Source organism: Watersipora subatra, chromosome 10, assembly GCF_963576615.1.
Source record: "Watersipora subatra chromosome 10, tzWatSuba1.1, whole genome shotgun sequence".
Taxonomy (NCBI): Eukaryota; Metazoa; Bryozoa; class Gymnolaemata; order Cheilostomatida; family Watersiporidae; genus Watersipora; species Watersipora subatra.
The window spans coordinates 42,170,307-42,176,109 of record NC_088717.1 but is presented as its reverse complement, the minus strand read 5'-3'; the positions used below and the strand labels follow the sequence as shown (position 1 = coordinate 42,176,109).

At 35.6% G+C, this 5,803-nt stretch overlaps 1 protein-coding gene across 1 annotated transcript in view; it reads left to right on the top strand.

Annotated features, from left to right (window-relative positions):
* The first annotated feature begins 261 nt into the window (after window positions 1-261).
* Window positions 262-5,803, top strand: part of LOC137406472 (fumarate hydratase, mitochondrial-like) — a 163,043-nt gene continuing 157,501 nt past the window's right edge. Inside the window, exon 1 of the mRNA XM_068093055.1 lies at window positions 262-280. The gene's annotated coding sequence lies outside the window, so the exon portion shown is untranslated. The remainder of the gene's footprint in view (window positions 281-5,803) is intronic.

The window sequence follows — 5,803 nt, the reverse complement described above, 5'->3', positions numbered from 1 at the left end:
GCACTGTTATAGAACCAGTAAGGTTCCCTATCTCTCCTAGGTCTGATTGTGATTGTCGGAACATGCCTCTATGATTGTGTGCATACTATGTGTGAACAGACCTGCCAACCCAAGAGTGGGGCAATGCGTGAGATTTGGTTTTGGGGCAATTGATGTATCAATGATAGTATATATAAAATTGTGGAAATTGGGACAAAAATCTCACGCATTTCTCACACATTTTCATTTTTTCTTTGGGGTGATTGCGTGAGTCTCACGCCCAATGCGTGAGAGTTGGCAGGTATGTGTGTGAATGTATCCCACACCTTGTCAATACCCTCTTCCTTATCAATTAAGTCTCTTATTTGTTTCTCCGCGTGTTCTAAAGTCACTACGATCTTACCTGTATCCGCATTTTTATACAACTTGATGGTCTGTGGCGCTCTATTTGTATCTACTGTTAGCTAATAGAAATTAAACTATGTGTGTACCGTAAAAAGTAGAACTTAATTCTTTTACCAGGAACTCGAGTTTACAACGCACTAGCTGCACGCCAATTTTGAAGAACTCGCTTCTGCAAACCGGGGAAAATCTGCTCAAAAGCAAGTTGAAAAACCCGAGTTACTGCTAGTTAGTTAATCTTTATTGAAATAATATTAATATAAAATATAATATTATATGCGCCTCTATTTGCAAGCAAAAGATAAATATATTCTATAATTATATTTCATGAGAAATAAACTCTCGATCTGTAGATGAGATGGTCAGATGTAAATAACGAAACAGTTATGTAGAGAGGGTAATTACAAGTAGCAAAATGAAATAATACTGGCAGGAAACAGAAATCGCTCTACGGCAAGACTTATATACAGTGTTTATATACAGAATGCAATAATGAAAATGCAATAAAGAAAATATCTTGAGTCCACAATGCCAGAGGTGAACCCAATCCACCCAGCCCCGGCAGTAGAGTTACTGCTCCCGAGTTGGCAATGATCCAACTGGCTCTAAACAACTCAATTGTTCTCATTATCTGTTTTCTCTAGCTATATTTTTATATAGAATTCTGTTTGGTGCATCATTAAACGTCCTTGACATAATTTTTATGTTTGTTCATTTCCGGTGTTCATACTGTTTCTCGTCGGGTTCTAGAGCGAGGTATTTTTTCATTTGAAACAGAAGGGGCCTGGCCCCCACATACATTGTTTTTTATTTTGTTTTTTACATGCTACAATTGTTTTTGTCTATATATATATATAATACTTTTTATTGTGCTGAATAGTATTACCTGTTACTATTACCTTAGTAACAAACCTGCCAACCCAAGAGTGGGGCAATGCGTGAGATTTGGTTTTGGGGCAATTGATGTATCAATGATAGTATATATAAAATTGTGGAAATTCGGGCAAAAATCTCACGCATTTCCATTTTTTCTTTGAGTGATTGCGTGAGTCTCACGCCCCAATGCGTGAGTCTCACGCCCCAATGCGTGAGAGTTGGCATGTATGCTTAGTAACTAGAGAGCGCGCAAATTCAGTTCCGTAAATGAGACACCACAATTACTCACTTTGTTTTTTATTACAAACCCGGGTTAGTTTTGCGTAACACAGCTTGAGTTCATCTTAAACCCATCCTGAGTTCTTTGGACAGCAACCGAAGCTCAACAACTCGGGTTGAGAACATGGAACACGAGCAGTATAAGGCTCCATAGGGTAATGCAAATTGACTGAGTTCAACAAGGATGCTTAGATGGTTTTTCAATAGCACTCTCAATGTAACTGTCATTCCATGATTCTCTATTAAACGCCATGAGCTTGCTTTCCATATTCGCAACTTTCACTTGATGTATAGGCCTAGTTTTCATTGGGCAAATTGTCTGGTACATCTGTTTAAGATATTCTGTGCTATTAAAAAATTTTGAGCTGTTAAGATGAATTACATTATAGGGTTTAAGATATTTGCGAGCATTTAAAACAACTTTACCCAATCAGACGGTAGATCTACATCTGACTTGCAATTCACCGCATTCATGTCTCAATCGCATTCCATGTAAGAATGTCCACACAATGAATAGCTCATTGTGATCTTATTAAAAAGGTTTTCTTATGCACAAGTCAATGAAAATAGTGAGTAAGTGTGTAGTTTTTGCTCTGTCCAGCGTATCTATCACAGAACAAATCTGACTCCACTACTTCGGGACCATTGTGACCTTCAACGGGGCCTTCTTCTCTCCACTTTACACACAGTTATTAGCAAAGATAAATAAGCATCTTGTTGATTCTTTTTAGTGTAAAATTGATTAAAACCAGTAAACAATTTCTGTCTGTCAGCTGCACACACAATTTCAAAGCGTTTTTACCGTTTGCATAAGCCTTTTCCTCCTGTTGTGTGATTAGAAACCTTTTGCTTTTTAGCCTTCTTTTGTGAATCTTTTCTTTGTTTTCTAGGCTTTTCAGTTTATTCTGAATACTCAGATCTATCTCCAGACGCCATTATTAATAATAATTTAACAAACAAGCAAGCGTTACACATTGATTGTTGCTGCTAGCTAAGCAACATTAAACAATGCAAGACTGCGTTAACGAGCAAAACGATGTTTGAGTGGTTAGCTGTTAGATTTAGCCGATTTTTCCATATTATGGCTTGGACATCTCCTGTTTATTCATTTGAGCATAAAATTTAAAGCCAGATTTCCATTAGACAACACTGTTTTTTCCAACTTTTTAATGCACCATACAATTCTACAGTGCCAAAACTACAGTAAGGTAACAATAACTTCAAAAAACCCAGAATGTAACAACACTGATTTTCCATTGTGGTCTTCATATGTATATATTATTTCATGAGTATATTTATGTAGCACAATATAACTGTATTGTCTATACACAAAGGGGTTATAATAGTATAGGCCATCTGTTTTGTCGATGAATTCAATAACAGTGTCCCATTTCATATTGTTTGGATGTATGTATCTGTTGTCAAGGCGTATTATAGTCTGAGCATTGGTAGAGGTAGTGCATACCAGTTTCGTCTTCCAACAAACATGTGCATGTAGGTGTATAAGTTGCTCCAATGGTGTATTGGAATAGTTGCAGCTTGCTATGACCAGTTAGCAGATCACACAGTGCAGCAAGTGCTTTCCTTTTTGTCTTTAGAGGTATTGGGTTATTGAATAAATGGTCTACTGGGAGAGTTGCAATTAGGCCTAGTGTGCAATTCCCATTAATTAGTTGGGTATGGCTTTCATCTTCGCAGCCATTCTAATTTTGTAAGATTGTTAATGTTGTGTTTACTGAGTTCTTTAGAGTCAATATTATCAACTTCTACATTTCTGGAGATTATCTTACTGATATCAGCTTTTAATGCATTTATCAGTGAGCTGTGAGAAGCGGTAATGATGTGCGACATATCTGATTTAATCAGATACTGCATTATTTGTAGCCTTTCTCTTGTTATTTGAATATTTATCGGGGGTACCCCAATAATAACGTGTAATGATTCTAAAGATGGATTTAAGTGGGCCTAGATACTACCAATCTTAACAATCCCCAAATCTATTAATGTTATTATTTTATATTAGCTTATTGTTTGGCTTACTTAAATTATTGTTCATTGTTTTCTGTTTTAATTGATGAAAATACCAACTGAACAAACACATTCACTTTGATCGTGTTGGCATATAAATTTTGCACACAGCTATTGTAACGGAAAACGCGGAGAAGATAGCCAACTGCTGCAATGAGGTTATCGTTGAATTGAAGTTGATTGCAGACTGTTTGCTTGACTGTTTTTGAAATATAACAGAGTCTTGTGAGGCCTTTAATATTTCATTTGGAAGTAGCCTACAACCTAACATCATTGGATATGGTCATTTATGTCAGAGTTCTGTTTTTCACAGTGTTTTAAATGTCGCAGTCAAAACTGTTGTTTATATAAGCATTCTTGTGGTAACAAATAGTCATATTTTACAATATGTTTTCCACAAGGTATCACAGCAAGAAAACTATCCAAAAAGCATTGTACAAAATGAAAAAGAACTAATGAATGGTCTAACTAATATAATTATGTTGGAAGTGAAAGCATAACATATGAAAAAAGCAAGTTGAGGATTAATATGAGTATTCTTTAAAGGTTGACTTGCAACAAAATTCACATTACAGTTATTTGGTATCAAAAGATTCACCATGTCTTACTCTGTTTGGTTGTAGGTGCAAAATATGTGGAAATGTCATTACAAGCTCTTAAAAGCTCAAAAACCAACAGTTAATCGCTGTCATCATGAAACCACCGTAGATTGGAATCAGTTTATTTCTCTAACGTAGTCAATCTATCTGGTTATTGTTTTGACCTGTGATGTTCTCACGTGAATTAAAAGGGCAATAAAAGGCTTGATATAAAACGTCCCGTAGCACTAGCTTATGACAAATATTTCGGGTTCTACCGGAAAGCCCATATCAAATATAAATGCTCGCTACTTCACAGTATCGTTTCAGTCTGGTCTAATGATCTAGCCATAATCTGATCATGTGACCCATAGTTTCAGTTAAATCGTGCGAACAGTTTCTGCAGCATTTTTTGACTATCACAGGTGACCAACAGGCTCCTCATGTTCATCAGAGGATGATATGCACTCCTTCGAGCTAAGGTTAACAAATTAAACGAATTTTTATAGTAGGTTTTGAGATATCAGTGCTCAACTGACAGCTTTACAATTAGGATAAAATAGATACGTAAGGACAATAGACTTGGTTTTATTGAATGCGTGAAGTATATTTTTGAAAATATTTTGACGAATGAGGTTGCATGAAAGTATAAACAGAAGCCATCTTGTTCAACTATATCCCATTTGAGCCGTTTTGGAAAGAGATTCTAATCTATGGCAGTTTCGTGATGGCGGCGATTAACTGTTCGTTTTTGAGCTTTTAAGAACTTGTAGTCACGTTTCCATATATTTTGCACCTAAAACACAGCAGAGCAAGACATGGTGAATCTTTTGATACCAAATAAACTGTAATGGGAATTTTGTTGCAAGTCAACATTTAAACAAAAAGTGGACAAATTAAAGCTTTGTAAAGATAGTTATGCATATCTATGACAACAAATTTTTAGTTATGAAATTAACGTATAATATAGAAATGTTAAAATAGATAAGGCTAGATGGTGAATGGTATTATTAGTCAAAGCATAGTATGCAGTTTGAGTTTTGTTTTAAAAAAATTGCAGATTACAATAGGTAAGGCTACTCAGTATACATGTATATATATAAATAAAACTTGCCAGAAAATTTCACCAGACAAATTCCTTCGATAATTTCGATAGATTTCCTGTTTTTTCACTTTATAGTCAGAGTCATAACTGGTTCTTTATATAACCTCGGTTCTTTGTAAGACTTTCAGATTATGTTCCATCATAACCTGATGGCCTTATATAAAATGATACATATAAATTATGATAAGTTGAAGTTACTTTTCTAGGAAAAAGGTTTAGAGTTATAGCCCAATTAGGAAACATTCACTTATTGTTCTCACAATGATATAATGTGTATTTTCAGCACTGCGGAGTGACCAGAGATGGGAGATGTTTTAATTTCAAATGCAAATTATGCCAGTGAGCGTCATCGACTCAAGACATTTGTCAATTCTGGTCGTGATTCTGAAATACCAGCCATACGATATAGCAGTGCAGGATTTGCTCTAGCAGCCATCGATGGATCACAGAAGTACCACTGCCATTTTTGCAAACTGGAAGTGACGAATTTGCACTCTACCCATGATCCTTTGGCTTGGCACCGAGTATATTCAAAAAGCTGCCCATTTTTAAAAAA